Source organism: Dipodomys merriami, unplaced genomic scaffold (assembly GCF_024711535.1).
Source record: "Dipodomys merriami isolate MVZ:Mamm:240054 unplaced genomic scaffold, mDipMer1.0.p SCAF_14, whole genome shotgun sequence".
NCBI lineage: Eukaryota > Metazoa > Chordata > Mammalia > Rodentia > Heteromyidae > Dipodomys > Dipodomys merriami.
In genome coordinates, this window is record NW_027202715.1 from 34,283,816 (window position 1) to 34,302,927 (window position 19,112).

A 19,112-nucleotide genomic window follows, 5' to 3' on the forward strand; every position below is an offset into this window, starting at 1 on the left:
TAGTATTTATAGCATTAATAAAATGATGCTCCCCTGAGACCCTATAACAAGATATTTAAGGTTATAAGTGTTCATAGCTGATTAGAGAGCTGAAGTCACATCTTCTCTTCTCCTTCAAGTTACCTTTATCCCCAGTCTCAAGCCTAGCTCTATGGTAATTCCATTTTTGTATGTCTGTTTTGAAAAATGAGGGGTGGGGCAATTACTGGTATGCACACAGCCCCATCTTTGGTTGATTTGAAGCAACTAAAGTTACCTGGTCTGGATTCTGAAAATTGCCTTCCAGGTTTGTTCGAAGATTTCACTTGGATGTGCATTTATTTTGTTCCCTATGCAGTCTTCAGTGGAACTGGAGGGTAAATATTGGTTTTTCAGAGAGTAGTCCCTAGCCTGCTGTTTTAGTATCTGTGGCCATTTAGGGTCCTGTGGTGAATGAAATGAAAAATTCTTAGAAGACTTCATTGGCCTGATTTTCTTCTCTGCAGAGGGGACTGAGTAATGCCCATCTCCAGGCCAGAGTGTTACGGTCTCTCCTACCCTGCAGTCATTTACCAAGTCAGCCTCTTTATACACCACAGCAATCCGTATAATAAAAATGGAAAAGAGTTCAGATTCTGTTATTCAGAAATCTCATTATATCCTGACGTTTAGCTAAGATTTGCAAAACCACACATAGGTCCAATGTATCAGCACAATTGCTTTTCCCCCAAAGTTCATATATGGGAGTTTTTCAAGTAACTTTTTGGGGTCATAGGAATGCCATCATATAAGTGTCTATGGAGCCTTGGAAGAGAAGAAGGATTCTGCTATGTGACCTATTTGGCTTCCTTGTAATGAATAATAGTCCTCTGTAGAATGTTAGATGTTATTCCTTTATAATAATTCCTTATTCCTTTTAAGAGTTTAGTGCAGTGACAGCATAGTCACCAGTCAGTTTCTCTGCTCCCTTCTCTGTTTACATTGGGAGGCATTTGCAAGCAGCTTTCATTCCAAAAGGAGTATTATATATTCCATAAAGGAGCAATAAAATGTTCTGCACAGGACTTAGATCTGTGTCTCATTTCCTCTTCTACTTATACAGAATTCTCTTTGGCCCAGGACTCAAGATCTTATGCTAATTTTTTTTTTCTGGCAGTGAAAATGATCATTGTCTTCCAATGTTTTTCTTTTCTTTCTTTCTTCATTTTTTTACTTAATTAGCCTTTTTGATCTCAATGACTAGATGAACTGCTTTTATATAATTTATTAACTTGATTATTTCATCTCCTCTCCATTTTACCCCCTAAGGAAAAACATTAGACAAAGACGATACCAGACATAGATAAACAGTTTGCCTAGTTTAGGAATATTTTAATATAACATTCAAGAAGCTTGGGAGCTTTTAGTTCAGAATTTTACAAACACACACACACACACACACACACACACAATCTAGTATTGGAGAGAATGAGCTGTGGTTTTCTTTCAGGCCTTTGAGAGGAATTTGAGGTTGATAGAGATGAGTTGTGGAGGAATTTTTTTTCCTTCTTTCTTTCCCATTTGGCTTTTGTAGATTATTGGATGAAAAGAAAAAGAAAAACCACTTACAAAGGATAACTTTAAATTTGTTTTGCACCACAAGATGGTGAAATATCTAAAAATGTATGTCACATGTAAAATGTTGATATTCTGCTTTCCTTATATGATAATAAATATATAATAGGATCATTAAAATAGAAGAGAGCTTTATAGACAAAAGTTATGGTTATACAATTCTGTACACTATTTTGCTTTGAAAATCTATTGATAATTTAAAAATAGTTCCATTATCTTATTTCTTTGTTCCTTTGATTCTTTAAAAATTTTATGCTTTTCTGGTTGCTTCTTTCTCATTAATTTTGACCCGTATCTGGGCTTCTGTATTCTATCAAGCTATGAGGACTCTCCCTCACAATCCAAAATCCAGGTTCTTATTGGTTTGTAGAAGACAGTTCACTATCAGTGTAATGAATGGTCTCACCGGGTTCTTGGGCCTACTTTGGAAATGGACCATAAAGGCAAAGTTGGGACTTCGGTATCAATGCTAAATATTATGTTGTTACAAATATTCTCTCCAATTTTATCTTTCCCTCCATATTTAACTCACACAGCACAAATTTTCTTCAGTTCTGCAAGCATTCTACAATTTGCTACCTTTGAACTTTTGCACACATTGTTATCTTCCTTCAGTCTCTCCTTTAGGTTAAATACGACTTCCTGAAAAGAGTCCTTAAGTAATTACAACTCTGCTATACTTCATGATAAACATCTATTCCCCTGCCAAGCACTTACTACCATTTGTCAATATAATTTTCAATCTTCTTGCTGCACTACAATATAAATGTTGTGTAGCTGGGTGTATGTTTGAATGATTCATTTTTGCATCTTGATAGCTCAGTTTAGGATCTGACCTAGCAAGTGCTTGACAAAATAAAGTTGAATAAATAAATAATAATCTTCCTAGCAGATTATCTTGTTCAGTTAGCTACATGGTATATACATCTTCAATAAAGCCTCTTGTGGATATGTAGGTATATTATGAATTAGCTTGGATTAAACTTGATGGTAAATTTTCTGAATTTGTCTTTAGTAGAGTACAATTTAGAGACAAAGGTATTTTTTGTCATTGCAATCATGTGCATTTAAAATACTTCATAAAATAGCAGCAATGGTATTTATTTATATATAAATCACTATAGCAGAAGTACTCATTTATTGTAGAGAATTTAGAAAACTTCAGCCTGATAAACATGAAACTACTGACCATTAGTCAGAGAGAAGCTGGACAATACTGTAGTTTTTATAGTTTATAACATACACATAATCTTCAATAACAACCACATATTAGTATCCTTCAACATGCAACATTTTTGAAGTTTGCATTGTCGTACTTTCTCTTATCATGAGCAATCTGCATGCCAATTAATTTTGCTCAAAATATTGTGAGTGACCACAGGGTGATTAGTTCAATGAATGTCAGACAGATGATACACCAGTTATCCCGGCTCAAGGACTGGTTTGAAGTTGGTAACAAAAGTCTGCCTGAGATAGTTATACTTATGACTGGCAGGAGAAACTCCCCTCTTTGAATCTTAGTCTCTTGAAAAAAGTAGTAAAGGAGTGCACTTAGAGTCAAAGATGACAGGAGAGGAGATCATGATGGTATACTAACTTTGGAATCCATTTGTCTTTAGCTCCACCCTTGCAGGAGAGAACATATAAATTGTTCCTTTGAGTTTAAGTTAGTGGAGGTTGGATTTCAATGCCTTGAAACCAAAAGCATGTGGAAAAATAGAGAGACAGAGGATCTTTTTTTTTAATTGCAAAAATACCATACAGAGGGGTTACAATTACATGGGCAAGGTAATGAGTACATTTCTTATCAAGCATTGTTGCCTCCTCCTTTATTTCCCCTTCCCATCCCTTCCCATCCCCCCTCACCAAAGTTATAAAGTTCATTTTTCAATCTAATGTCTTATACATCTCATTGTTGCAATGGGGTCCACCTGTATCTCTATTTAAACAATTTGTTTGTTCCCTTCCCCTCCACAAATTATACCAACATCAAATACAGTGAAGACAGGGGTTATACTGTGGGGGAGGGATATACAAAACAAGAAAAAAATCATCTTATAAATATGTTAGAAACAATCACAAGAAAGAAAAAAACATTTGAGTCTTTATCTTAGAGTTCATTTTGCCTAACATCAACTTATCTGACCGTTTCTGCTTGTCTCAGACATATACTAGTAATTGCAAATAAGGGAAACTATGGGACCTATGTTTCTTTGGGCCTGGCTTGCTTCACTTAATATAATTTCTTCCAGGTCTTTCCATTTCTAACAAATGGAGCAATGTCATTCTTTCTGATGGAGGCATAGAATTCCATTGTGTCTATATACCACATTTTCTTGATCCATTCATCTACTGAGGGGCAACTGTGTTGGTTCCATATCTTAGCTATAGTAAATAATGCTGCAATAAACATAGTTGTGCTGGTAGCTTTAGTATGGTCTTGTTTGTGATAATTTGGGCAAATGCCCAAAAGTGGGATTGCTGGGTTATAGGGGAGCTCTATGTGGAGTCTTTTGAGGAAACTCCATACTACTTTCCAAAATGATTGAACAAGTTTACACTTCCACCAACAATGCAGTAAGGTTTCCTTCTGTCTGCATTCCCTCCAGCATCTGTTGTTGTTAGAGTTTTTGATTTTTGCCATTCTAACTGGGGTGAGGTGGAATTTCAATGTTGTTTTGATTTGCATTTCTTTTATGGCTAGGGAGGTTGAGCAGTTCTTCATGTGTCTATTGGCCATCCTTCTTTCCTCTTCAGAAAAGTCTCTGTTTAAGTCTTTAGCCCACTTATTTATTGGGCAGTTGTTTCTTTGAGAATTGGTTGTTGGGGGATTTAATTTTTTTGCATTCCAGGTATATATGAGCCCCTTGTCTGTTGTATGGCTAGTGAACATCTTCTCCCAATCCATGGGCTTTCTATTGATCTTGCTAGCTATGTCCTTTGCCATGTAGAAGCTCTGCAATTTCATGCAATCTCATTTGTCCAACTTGCAGAGGATTTTTACCTAAAGCTTTGTGACATCAAAGAAGATCTTGGCTTATATGATGAATAGGCTGAAGAATTCATAGTCCATTTACTTCTCTAGATAGTCATATTTATCCCTCTGCAGGAGCTGACTGTCATAATAATGGATTATTTTACACTGGACCTAATTAGGAGCAAAACTTTGGAGTGAGGACATGCAATAATATATTGGGCTTCATGAAGAAACTGCTGTAGAATGCTCTGTCTTGTGTGCTATCAAGGATAGTATTGGCATTAGTGTAGATTTCATTACCCATGTCTTTTTAGTTAGGATCACAATAAGAATAAGTAGGCATTAGAAAGTACTTCCTCTTTTTCAATAATTATAACTTTAATTTCACTAAGTAGAACCAATTTACAGGTGAAAGTTCACAGTTAACTTGGCAGCAGAAACAGAAAAGTCATGCCTCTTTACTAGTAGGTAGACTTTTTTTCATCATTTTTATATGCTTGCATTTATTTCTGTTTCTTCTTTTATATCATTTACATATCATTTAAAATGTTTCCTATGTTTTTAAATTTTTCTTGTTTATTTTTATTTGTCCAATGAAATAATGGCTTTTAGAGCAAATGCTTATCTCATAGTAATTTAATTTCTCTAGGAATAATTATCAGCTGCAGAAAAAGATCTTTCACATTATGTGTTTCCGTCTCTTTGCCAAAGTGTCTGAGCTAGACCACAAACCTGCTCATATTTCCTTCCAGATTCAGGCTATATGGGAGTCTGCAAAGAGCTGATGTCCACTGCTGAGGCTGAGATTAGCCATCTTCCATCTATATTTTGTGCAGGGAAAAGAAAGCAAATGTTGAAAGGGAAGCAGGGGATAGAGAGAAAGCATGGCTGGGTTTCTTGGTAACTATTTCCTATTTCAAATGCCTCTGGAGTCTAGTTATCCTTGGGCTTAGTGCGTTACTTAATATCCTCTTAATAGGTTTTCCTCTCTTTCCAAAGCCAGCTCAAATTGCTTGCTTTCTATTACCATTAAGAGAACTGAGGTTAAGCTGAGTTATTAACTATTGAAGAGCCTCCATCATAGTCCTTTGGGAGCAATAAATTTCCCTTCTTCAGGTTCTACCTTGTCTCTCCCACAAAAATAATATTCATATTTTTTTTCTCTTAGAGCTGTATAGGCCATAGATTGTGTGCATTGAGATCGTTGGCCAGTTATGTTGCATTTTCCTTTTCTCTTCTTTTCTTTCTTTCTTTTTTCTTTCTTTCTTTCTTTCTTTCTTTCTTTCTTTCTTTCTTTCTTTCTTTCTTTCTTAGTTGGTCATGGGGCTTGAACTCTGGGCCTGGGTGCTGTCCCTCAGCTCTTCAGCTCAAGGCGAGTGCTCAACCGCTTGAGCCACAGAACTACTTCTGGTTTTTTAGTGGTTTATTGGAGATAAGAGTCTCGTTTTAGTTTTCTACAAGTGATTAACCAATTTTGCCAGCACCATTTACTGAAGAGGCTCTCTTTCTTCCATTCTATTTTTTTAGCTCCCTTATCAAAGATTAGATGGCTATAGGTTTGTAGGTTCATTTATGGGTTTTCAATTCTATTCCATTGGTCCTGAGGTCTGTTTTTGTGCCAGTACCAAGCTGTTTTGATTATTATGGCTTTGTAGTAGAGTTTGAAATTTGGTATTGATATTCCTCCAGCACTGTTCTTTCTGTTAAAGATTGTTTTTGCTATTCAGGATCTTTTATTGTTCCATATGAATTTTTGGATTGCCTTTTCTATTTCCTTGAAGAATGAGGTTGGAATATTGATAGGTATTGCATTGAATTTAATACTCCACCTAGAGCTCCCCTATGACCCAGCAATCCCACTTTTGGGTATTTACCCAAATTATCACAACCAAGACCATACTAAAGCTACCAGCACAACTATGGTTATTGAAGCATTATTTACCATAGTTAAGATATGGAACCAACCCAGTTGCCCCTCAGTAGATGAATGGATCAAGAAAATGTGGTATATAGACACAATGGAATTCTATGCCTCCATCAGAAAGAATGACATTGCTCCATTTGTTAGAAATGGAAAGACTTGGAAGAAATTATATTAAATGAAGTAAGCCAGCCCAAAGAAACATAGGTCCCATGGTTTCTCTTATTTGCAATAACTAGTGTATACTGAGACAAGCAGAAAGCTCAGATAAGATGATGTTAAGCGAAATTAGCCCCAAGATAAGGACACAAGTGGTTTTTTCTTTCATGCTATTGTTTTTAACATATTTATAAGGTACCATGTGATTTTTTTGTTGCTTTCTATGTTCCTCCCCAGTGGTATAACCCCTGTTTTCATTGTATTTGCTGTTGGTATTATTTGGGGAGTGGAAGGGAACAAATTGTTTAAATAGGGATACAGGTGGACCCCATTGCAACAATGAGATGTACAAGACGCTATGTCGAAAAACGAACTTTACAATTTAGACGGGAGTGGGGGGGTACTCGGAAGGGGGAGGGGGGCAGTATGTAGTTATGGGGATGGGAGGGAAGGGTTGGTAGGGGAAAAACAAAGGAGGAGGCAACAATGCTTGATAAAAATGTACTCATTACCTTGCTCATGTGAATGTAACCTTTCTGTACAGTATTTTAAAAAACATTTTTTTAAAAAAAGAGTCTCGCAGACTTTCCTGCCCCGGCTTTGAACTGCAATCCTCAGATCTCAGCCTCCTCAGTAGCTAAGATTACAGGCATGAGCCACCGGCTACATTTTCTTATTTTGAATTTGTTTTGCCCCAGGTTCCAGTGATGATATTCTGACAAGCATTCCTCTGAACACTCTTCTGTTTTGGTTTCTTGAGATGCCTTTGGCCCTTACTTTAGATCCATACAGTTCACACTTTTTTGGTCTACAATAGGCCAATTAATCTCATTTGCTTTGGTGTCTCTATAATCCCTCTGACTCTTTTCTCTATTCTTCTAGTCTTCCTCTGTAGGTTTTGGTAAAGCAACACCTGCAGATACAAGTATTTTGTCTTTGTCTTAGCATGTTCTCATGGTAACTCACGCTCTCTAGATTTCTTGTCTTCCTTTTAATCCATTGCCCTCTTCAAATGTCAAGCTTCTCCTCTGTGGTCCTCAAACTGTTCCTGAAGTCTTATTCTGCTATCTTCTAATTGGACCATGGACCTTTCCTACATACATTTGGGATGAGAAGTTGGAATCTCAGCTCATTCAGGCGCTCCCATCAGCCCTTGGGATATTTGTACGAGTGTGACCTTTGTAGGTACAGAAACTGAAAAGGAGGAGAGCATTTGAGTATGGGGTTCTCTGGAGAAGCAGAAACAGCAGAAGCCATGCCCATGTGTATATGTCTATGTACACATTTATGTATTTTTATATATTAATTTGTATATAACCTCAGTTTTATAGGTACACACAACTGTGTGTATGTATGTGTTTCTCTTTTCTCTCTTTGCTCCGGAAGAGGAACAAATTTACATAATGCATCTTTATATGGTACTTCCCTGAAAGAAGAGTGATAAAAACCATGGTGTGCATTTCATCAATTAACATCAATTGAAATCACACCATGCAGATGCTGAAGAGGATGAGGAAGGGGAGGAAGCCAGAGCAGAAGAGGAGGCAGCTGAGGTGAGTCATCCAGGGGTCCATGGCCGCAGCTCACCTTCCAGCCAGCCCTCTGGACCCCATCCCCATGAGTGGACCTACGAGGAACTATTTAAGCAGCTGTATGAGCTTGATGCAGATCCCAAGAGGAAGGAATTTCTGGATGATCTGTTTACTTTCATGCAGAAGAGAGGACAAGTTTGCTGACCCCTGTTCTTAGCCCCCTGTTCATGTAACAAGAAAGGCATCAGGGCTCTGCCATCCTTCCATCCTTCCTTTCCTTCTCAGGAACCGTCCCCAAATCCCAGGCCAAGCCTCGCAGATATCCAACTCCTTCAAGCCCCCAGGGAAGACCACGATAGGACTTTGTCTTAGTCACCTGATGCTTTACCTATTCTATAACAGGGACACCAGTAAACCGCGTACCCATCATGGCAAAGCAGGTACATGAAGTACCTGTACCCATACGAGTGCGAGACACGGGCTCTCAGCTCCCCGGGCGAGCTCCAAGCCGCCATAGACAGCAATAGGCGAGAAGGACTTCGCCAGGCTTACACCGCGGTCCTGCTCTTCAGTGTAACGGGGCCGGGGCCAGGACCAGGCCTTCACGGAGCTCAGGGTCCCGCCCTAGGTGCAGCCCTAGGTCCTGCCCCCCTCTCCCAACCCCTCCCCAGCTCGCTCCCGGCCCTGCCCAGAGTTCCGCCTCTGGCCTGCCAGCACACGCTTGTGCCCAGCTAAGCCCCATTAAGAAAGAGGAAAGTGGAATTCCAACCCCTCGTCTGACATTACCTGTGGGTCTGGTTTGGGGGCCTGCACGAGAGAAGTTGGCACCAGAGGAGCCTCCAGAGAACAGGGCTGTGCTGATGGGCCCCACTGATCCATCTCGACTTGGTGTACCCCCCAGTTTCCTGCCCCGTGGCAAAATTCCTCTGAGGGAAGAGCGCCTGGATAGACCCCTCAACCTGGCAGGCAGTGGCATCCGCAGTATCAACATGGCACTAGAGATCAATGGGGTGGTCTACACTGGTGTCCTCTTTGCCCGCCGTCAGCCTGTGCCAGCTTCCCAGGGCCCAACCAGCTCTGTACCCCCCACCCTCTACAGGACCTCCTTCTAGCACCTTGTCCTAAGAATTCCTACTTAGAACTAAGAATCCCAGCTCCATTTCTGAGGGTGAGGAGGAACCCTTCCACCTTGGTTCTTTCAGGATGCCTACTCTGGAACTCAGTCCTGGGAGATGACAGCACCCTACCTCCATGCCAAAGCCATTTCTTTTGATGTTTCATCTACCTCATTGTAAAGAGGGCACTTCCTCCCTAGCCATGTCTAGCAGTATCTACCAAAGAATTCCCCAGATACACCCTATCATGTATCTTCTCATGTGCTTCTGTGTCAATATCATCTCTGGCACCTTACCTATTTGAGTCAACCCTGCTTCTCTTCAAGAGCCAGGTGAAGGGTTGGGTTGAAGCATTGTAGAGGAGACATCCCTCAGGTAGCATTTGGAAAATAAAGCTTTCCCTCCTTCAAAAAAAAAAGAAAGAAAGAAAGAAATCACACCATGCGTAGCTCTATTCTTTAAAGAGTACATCCAGTTACCCACTTGCAGGATGTTATCATGGCTATCTTTCTCCCACCAAATGGCTCAGCTCCGTATCTTGTATCCTTTCCTAACTATACCAACTTTCTGTCGGTCATATGAATGGTAATCTAGCTAATTCTTGCTTTTCCTTTATTTTCTTTGAAACAGAGTTTCCCTAGATAGCTCATTCTGGCCTCAAACTCATAACTATCTTGCTTCAGTTCCAAAGTGTTGAGATAACAGGATGTGGCATCACAAACCAATCTATATATTCTTTTTTTTTTTTTTTTTGCAGTGTAGCCTTCTAAATTGAAAATTGACATATTCACTTTTCTCTACCCAAAGATAATTCACTCTGTAAAGCAGATTAAATAAAAATGCATTCACTTTACTTTACTTACTCATGCAACTAATTTATTTAACTTTAATGAGCGTTGACTTCACATGTATTAGATATGATGATGCAAAAAAGGCAAGATGCATCATAACCGTGTTTTAAGTGATAACATTGGGATCTTGTCCTATAATTTAGTATTTATTGTTTTGTAATTATTTAGAATAAGAAATGCATGGTTTTACAGCCTTAAAACTTTCAGCTATTGTAACAGCTGAAAGTAAGTTAAAAGTGAATGTTAAATCAGTCATGCATATGTTGGAATTATTGTTTAAAAAAGTTAGTGTCTCATTCAAAGGGCATTTATAGACAGATAAGCAAAGAGGACCCAACACTACATTATAAAATAGAAGCAAAGGTAGGAGGTTGGGATTTAACCAAATAGAAAGTGAGCATTATAGAAGTGATGCCATTCACACTAAATGTTATGACACGAGAGGTCTTAAGCAGGTAATGAAGCATTTCCAAGTGCTTGTGGTTCCCCAAGCCTGGGGCAGATTCAATATCTCCATGGGGATTTCACTGCAAGAACTCAGTATATCCAAAATTAAACTCTTACTTTCTCACTGGTTCTTGCTTTTTCTTTAACCTGCCTTCTAGAGAACACCAACACTCATGCAGACATTCAGCCCTAAACCTGGGCAACATCCTTATTACTCCTCTTGCCAACAAAAAAATCATAGTCAGTTGCCAATTTTGTTATTGTTTATTTCCTGTCTTGACCATGTTTGCCTGACTAACTCATACTCATTCTTTTTTGGGGGGGTGGTCAGTTTTGGAGCTTGAAGTTAGGGCCTGGGTGCTGTCCCTGAGCCTCTTTGTGCTCAAGGTTATTGCTCTATTCCTTTAGCCACAGCATCACTTCCAGTGTTTGAATGGTTAATTGGAGATAAGAGTCTCACAGAGACTTTTCTGCTGTGGCTGACTTCAAACTGTGATTCTCAGATCTCAGCCTCCTGAGTAGGATTACAGGCATGAGACACTGGTGTCAGCTCATACTCATTCTTAAGAAGTCTTGCAGGATAATTAATATCCAATTTAGATGTTCTTGTAGGTGTCCAATCAAAATATTTATGATTATCTCGTGTAATTATCTGTTGTTGTGTAAATTACCTCTTTGACACAATCATTTTTGAAAAGTCAGGTGTGATGGCAGCTACCTGCAGTTCCAGTACTTAGGAGGTAGAGGAAGGAAGATCAAGAATTAGAGGCCAGCACAGGCTATATGGTGAGTTTGGGAACAATCTGAATTTCCTAGTGAGATCCTGTTGCAACAAAAAAACTCAGGTACTTACTTACTGGCTACAGCCCACTTTTGTCTGGCTTAGCACATAAACTTCTTCCTCTTGCTTTGGTGTGTGGAGATCTTCCTGTGTTAGTCACCCAAGACAGACATGTTCCTGTAAGTATCTAAGTTTTTTTTGTGTGTGTGCATGTATTTCCTGGATTTGTCTCTTTCTTTCTTCAGCTTTTCCGTACCTTTTATCTTTGGTGGCTGATTTTCATCACTGGGATTGGGATTTTCCTGGTGAAATTTTACCACAGAAATATTTTCTTGCTTGGAGTTGGTGGCTCACACCTGTAATCCTAGCTACTCGGGAGGCTGAGATGAGGATGGTGGTTCAAAGCCAGCCAAGGCAGGAAAGTTTGTGAGACTCTTATCTCCAATAAACCACCAGAAAACTCAAAACAGTGTTGTGGCTCAAGTGGTAGAACACTAGCTTTGAGCTGAAGAGCTGAGGAACAGCATCCAGGCTTAGAGTTCAACAAAAAAGTATCTTCTTTTGTTCATATTAAACTTGCCAAATGTATTCAGACCCCATCTCTACCATATAGTTTCTCTCTTTAATCTCAAATTATCTCTCATCCTTAAATCAAAAGGATCTGGTGACTTTCCCATTGTTTTCTTTAAGTTTTTCATTTCCAAGTTCAGATTTCAAGTCTGTCACCCTTTGAACAAAGACTTCCAGTCTATTATAATGCCTTTAAAAAAATACCTCCTATAGCAATTGTTAGTTTCTTTTAGAGGGAAAAATTTTTTGAACCTCAGCTTTCAAAGTATGGCCTCTTATTGGTTCATTCTTTTTTCTTTTGATTCTCTTTAAAATCCATTTTTCCTGATGTTCCATGGTTCACAATGAATAACATGTTTCCAGGAGGTTGAATGACAGCACCAGGTCTCTTGAATCCCTCCCAGTGGAATCAATAGTCAACATTCCTATCATATATTGTCTTGCCAGAAAGTATTTTACATCCATTTTGTTTAGATCATCATGGCCAATCTTTACATGATGATGCCCTTCACCTACCTTTCTCTGTCTGAATGTTCCTTTAATTTCTCCTTCCTTCTTAAGGCTTATGTAACTTGGTAGAAAAGCAAAGAAGCCAGTTATGTTGCTTCTTTTTGCAGTTCATATTTCTCACATACATCTCTACTTCTACCTTACTTTTTCCATTCCACTTTTCTGGATTTTTCTTGCAGGATATTTATTTACTTACTACTTTTTGTATCCTGAGGTCTTCTGCAACAGTTCTTCATTCTATGGGATGTGCATTCCCACTTCAGAAGACCACAACTTGACTTGATTCACCGAATTCGACCAGAGTCTGAGGGAAATAAATTTTCTGTATAACTCTCATAAAGCCATTCCTATCCGTCAGAGGTTGGATTAGCAAACTATAATGAATCAAATGGCATTATTTCAATTACTGATAGGTGGATATCATAAAGCCTTGATAGGAAGTATTTATATTGAGGACATTATCACCTCTGACTTAGAACTGAGCTTCAGTAGGAAGCATGAGAAAGGAAAAAAAAAAACCGAAGTTGGCTCTGGTCTCTCTTGTCATTGATGGGTGATAGATGTCATAGATACATCTTGGACCTCTGAGTACAATTTCTCCTTTCACAATCAAACAGAAATTGTGGTGATATGAATCTTAGCCTATTGCCTCTTTCTCCTGTGGGCATTACAAAAAGAGTCAAGTTGAAGAGAAAATATGGAAATCTTGGGTTTTCTTTAAGCTGACAGTTTTCCCCTGAGTACTAAGTCACTTCAGTTTCTAGTTTTCCAGGTTGCTAGGGTCTTGGCCTATGAAGACATCATAGAGCCCTTTGCAATACCCTCTCCCTTTTGGAAACTACACTGAAGCTTTAGGTCTCTTTTTCTGCTTTGGTGTTTCTTTGTAATAAGAGAGATGGGCCATGGTAAAGGTCAGAGGATAACTCTACGAGCTATAGATAAATCCTGGTAGGACTACCAGCAAGCCCAAGGCAAACTATCAGTGCCTTTAGGATGAAGATGTAGGTATTATGAGGCTTCTTATATTCTCATGGTGTGATGTTTTCTTTGTATGTGTTGTTTTGTTCTATTCTGTTCTGTTTTGCATTGAGGCAGGGTCTCACTCTGCAGCCCAAGCTAATCTTGAATTAATTAACTTCCTGTCTCTGTCTCCCAAGCACTGGAACTACAGGCATGTATTGCCATATTTGGTAACTGATTTTTCTTTACAATCAATTGGACAGGTAGAAAAATCACTGTTAACTCATTTTAAAAATGAAGAAACGGAAGGGAAAATATGATTATATGTCTGTCTAGAGACCATGAAACATATCAGAGGCAAAATGTCTGACTTCTTGCTGCAGGTGAGTTGTCTTTCTCAAACCCTTATTCTTGGGCAGAAGTCATATTATTCTGAACAAAAAGAAGACACTACATTTAAAATATTCTAAGCATGTTGTTCATTCTTCAGCCACCAAGCTGATGTATTTATCTAATCTGTACACACAGAGCTCTGACTCCACTGTGTTTTGTTAAAACCACATTCGAGGGCTTTATGATTGATATTTTGCAATGTCATTTTGCCAGTCTGGGCTCTGTCAATTCTTCCCAGGCCAGCTTAATTATGCAAATGCATCTGATAATAGATTATCCATTTCAGTCATACACAATTGTTTATTATTTTATGCTTGGCCCCACTGTGACTTGGACAAGCTCACTTATAGTTCATCTTATAGCTAGTAAGGAGAGGTAGCAGATCAACAACTCAGTTGAGCATCAAGACACTTCACAGAAAGTCACATTTGAGGCAAGGCCAACAATTTCTAGGGAAAATGCCAGTTGCTGTTGCCTATCTGCTATTCCCAGACTTAGAGACTGTTTCATAGGGCTGAAGGAGCCACGGTGCAAAGGCCTGATGGAATATTACTTCCAATGATGGTTTGCAGGTAGACAGGAAAGAATCTTGTTTAGTTACTTCTACTGACTCATAACATGCGACATTTTCCCATTTGTGCCACCTTTAGCTTTAGAGATAATGAAAAGATGCCTAGAGGGGAAAGCAGTAGTCACAAGTGAGAAGAAATAGCTAGGCTCTTTTGTCCTTGTCAGAAGAAATTAAATGAAAAGAACACTATTGATCAGGATTAGTAAAGCCAGTTATCCTTAATATTTTCCATTTTTCCACATGTGTTAATCTAATTGCTACTGGGAGTTTGCATTTTCTAATGCCACTTTACTCTGGAGTCATACCATCATTACTCATTTAAATATTTCTCCCCACAAGAGCTCTTCTCTAAGAATGAAATTGTATCATTTGCAGGGAAATGAATGACACTGGAGATCATCATGTTTAGCAAGATAAGCCAAATATCATGTTTTCAGGCACATGCAGAAGCTAGAATGATGATGATGATGGTGATGGTGATGATGATGATGATGACATGTGGTTATAAAAGGTGGTGTGTTTGGGGAGACAGTAGAAGTGGGAAGGGAGAAAGGGAAGGATACTGGGTGGTGAATATGGTCAAAGAGCATGTATATATGTATGACAATAGTATAATGAAGTTCACTAAAAACTATTAAGTGAGAGACGGAGAGAAAGAGGTTAAGAGAGTAATATAAAGAAAGTGAACTTGATTAAAATACTTTATATGCATATATGTAAATATCACAGTGAAACTCCTTTGTACAATTAATTTATACTCATATTAAAAAATTACAATCACTTTTCTTCCAATCTTACCCTTACATAGATTAGATATTTCTATTGTGTCTTTTAATTGTTACAGCTACATTATTTAATATACAACTTATTTCATTTCATGGGGTTGCATGTTTAATTTATAACTCCTCATCTTTGAAGTTAAATGGTATTTAACTTCAATAAATAATAATATTTATTATTATTCACCAATGTATTTAACTTTGTAGTAGTATCTACTTCCCTCTGATTGGACAGCACAGCATCCTTCTTAGTGTCATATTGATCTATTTCATATTGATGTTGTGGACAATGATGGCTCTACAATTTACTCCCCCAACTCATCTTTCTCCTGCTAACTTGTTCTACTCCTCTCCTGAGCATGTCAAATCATGACTCTTCTCCAGGATTATCCATGGGGTCACTGGGGTGGGGGATTAGAATGCTAGAGACTGACAGCCTTCTTCTCTACCTTCTCAAAAAGCATCTCCAAATCAAAGGACAAAAGGTGAACAAATGCAGCAGTGTTACTCAGTAGATTCTATATTGAAAATGAACTATACAACTTGTGGAAGGGGATGGGAGGGAAAAACTTGAAGAGAGTAAGGGAAGAAGTGACATTGTTTAAAAAGAAATGTACTTATCTAGTCGTTATGTCGAAAAATGAACTTTACAACTTTGGTATGTGTGTGTGGGAGGATCGGGTAGGGAGGTATGATAAGGGATAGGAAGGGGAAACAAAGGAGGTGGCAACAATGCTTGATAAGAAATGTACTCATTATCTTGCCCATGTTATTTAACCCCTCTGTATGGTATTTTCACAATAAAAATAATAAATAAGTAAGTAAGTAAGTAAATAAATAAAAAATGTACTTATTACCTGACTTATGTAACAGTAACACCTCTGTATATAACTTTTATAATAACAATAAAAATACTTTTTAATAAAAACATCTAAAACCTCACACAGTCAGGTGGAATAGGAAGTCAGAGTTCTAGGACTCTGTCTCTTCTATCTCTTTCTTTGCTCCTGTGGCCTTCTCCGGCATTCCTAACAGTCCAGTTAGCTGGCCAACAAAATATATTCCCGTTTATTTCTTTATTTCTATTTCTTTTTTATTACATTATGGAAAGTAGTAAGTGGTTACAACTTTTTTTTCTCTATTTCTCTTTCTCTTACACACGCACTCACACACACACACACACACACACACACACACACACACAATGTTCTCACACATATCATTGTCTCTTATTCCTAGCAAGGATTTCCAGAGTATTTATTTTTTCAGTTTTTTCTTTTCTCTTATTTTTATTTGGCTTTATTTCCTATTCTTCCTCCAGGAGTCAATGGAAATGTTTCTATCTTTTTTTTTAATTTTAATTTTAATTTTTTATTGTGAAAATACTGTACAGAGGGGTTACAATTACATGGGCAAGATAATGAGTACATTTCTTATCAAGCATTGTTGCCTCTTCCTTTGTTTCCCCTTCCCATCCCTTCCCATCCTCCCCCATGCCCCCCAATCCTCCTGCTTACCCCCCGCGCACCCCCCCACCCCCCCACCCAAAGTTGTAAAGTTCATTTTTGGACATAACGACTTGTACACTTTTATGTGCTGCTTTTTTTTTTTTTTACCATCTTTAAGTTACCATTCAACATGTCAGTTTATAAGTATAATGCCTCCTGATTTATGTTACCTCTTTTATCATTTTTCCCTCCCTCTCAACTCCACCCCTTTCCCTAATTTCTGAGTTAGATTTGGCAACCTTAGTGATTTAAGTGCATATATTCTTTAGGGAAAATCAACTGAATTCACGAGGAAAGACAACCATAACTTCAGTTTTCATGTGAAAATTAGACTTCTGGTTCTGAACACTGAGTCCTGATAAATATTGAAATTCTTACTGTGCTAAATTTGGGTGCTTACAATATTTTGTCAATATTTTTTTTATATTGGTGACTAACAGAAAGTACAAGAATCTAATAGAATAGTTAACTAACTGGGATTTAAAGGAAACTATGACAAAATCCCCAGTCCCACCGAAAGATGCCCTGTATTTTTCTATTTATTATAGCTGTTGTTATACCCATGGGATAAGATGTTGGAAAAAAAGGAAGTCCTAATTCTGCCTCAGGCTTATGAAAGGAAGCCAATGGCTGTGGCCAGGCAAAGGTTCAGGCAAAGAATTGGTATCAAAATTCAGAAAAGGGAAATTCCAGGTACAGAAAATCAGATGGTTTTTCTAAGGCTACAGAGGTGGTGAAAATGAAGTCTGGACTTGAATCCAGTCTTTCATTTCTTTCTAACACATGAGACTCTAGAGGGAAGGCTGTCTCCTGGGATGAGAAACAAATCAGACAAGCATTGGTTTGCTGTCAGAGGCCAGCCGCAAACTCAAATGTGACTTATTTGGTCAGGTTTCTCAAAAATAAACCAGGATGTACAATCTTCACCACTAGTCAAATTTTCACATTAAAAAAAGTCTAGATACTGCCATTTGGAATTTCTTATGGTACTATTTATCAAACCCCAGCCACAAAGGGATAGACAAATGTTGTTTCAGAACAGTTTGCATTTTCCCTGTTTTAAGTAAAATCCAATCCATCACAGGCCCAATGACAGTTTAAGAGTTTCAAGTCTGGAATAGCTGTCGTGACATGCATCATTTAAATGGAGGCCACTGTCTCAAGTGATGGCTCAGAGCAAACAACTCAAAGAGAGTCAAACATAGTTTCCTTCTGCCTCAGATCTCACATCCCAATGAAGTAAACTCATCAGAGCTGCAAACACATAGCAGAATGTTCCTGTGTTCACAGCAGTACTGTATTCATGAGAAAAGGCTACCAAGCCACGAACAGGGTGTCCCAAAGATTTGTCTTTCATCTACTACAAGGGAGAAAGATGGTCTCAGGCAGGATCAATGTTCCTCAATGCTTCTCAATGCTCTTCTCCTCTGATTTTTCATTTGTAAAAGGAGTATTGGATTCCACAGACTCTGAGGTCCTTTTAACTCTACTAACTGTTAATTTGGAATCCTCTCAACTTAAGTGCTGATACCAAGTAACAGCACAGAATACAGCTGTGCAGGGAGTAGGGTTGCTCCTGGCTTATCTCCCAGTGTGACCATGGAAAGTAGGAGGAATGGTAATCTCACAGGTGGTAATATTTTTATCTGCATCAGAATGTTTATGCACCCTTGACAGGGTCACTAGGTTCTTGTTTATCCTTGCCAGAAAGCATTTTCTTTAATGGCCAAGGAAAGCACAGTAGCAAGTAGTTCACCAGCACATTCTTGTATTCACAATTAATTCCCACTCTGTCCCTTACTCCAAGGATGGAATGGAGAGGTGGAGAAGTCACAAAGACATAGCCATTTTTTTTATCTGTGGCAGAGAAAAAAATAGAAAAAATAGTCTGTAATGGCTATGGACTGGATGATAGCAGAGAATTTTCCTTTAAATTAAGCACTCATAATTGATACTTCCAAATATGACCATAGGCCTGTTTGGTCAGGCCAAAATAGCTCCTTCATGGAAGATTTTATTGATTGGTATATATTTTTTTTCCCTAGGGTCAGATTTTCTTGGGGATGGGAATTATGGAATTTAGGGAGACTATATGGAAATATTATGCACCCAGTTTCAAAACTTCAAGTTTTTAAATAATGCGCAGTACTGGGTTTGTTGTTGTTTGTTTTTTATTTTAGTGAATTGAATTCAGGGCCTGAAAGCTGTCCCTTAGATTTTTCCTTCAAAGCAGCAGGTATTCTACCACTTGAGTCACGGCTCCATGTACAGCTTTTTGGTGATTGATTACAGATAAGGGTCTCCTGCCTGGGTTGGCTTCAAACTATAATCCTGAGATCTCAGCCTATTGAGTAGCTAGGATTACAGGCATGAGCCACTGGTACCCAGCCATATACATATATATGTATATATATATGTATATATATATATACATATATATGTATA

General features: G+C 38.4%; 1 pseudogene; it reads left to right on the top strand.

The window, feature by feature from the left end:
- Positions 1–210: 210 nt before the first annotated feature.
- Positions 211–9,307, top strand: LOC138825668 (AT-rich interactive domain-containing protein 3C-like; annotated as a pseudogene).
- The last annotated feature ends 9,805 nt before the right edge of the window (positions 9,308–19,112 follow it).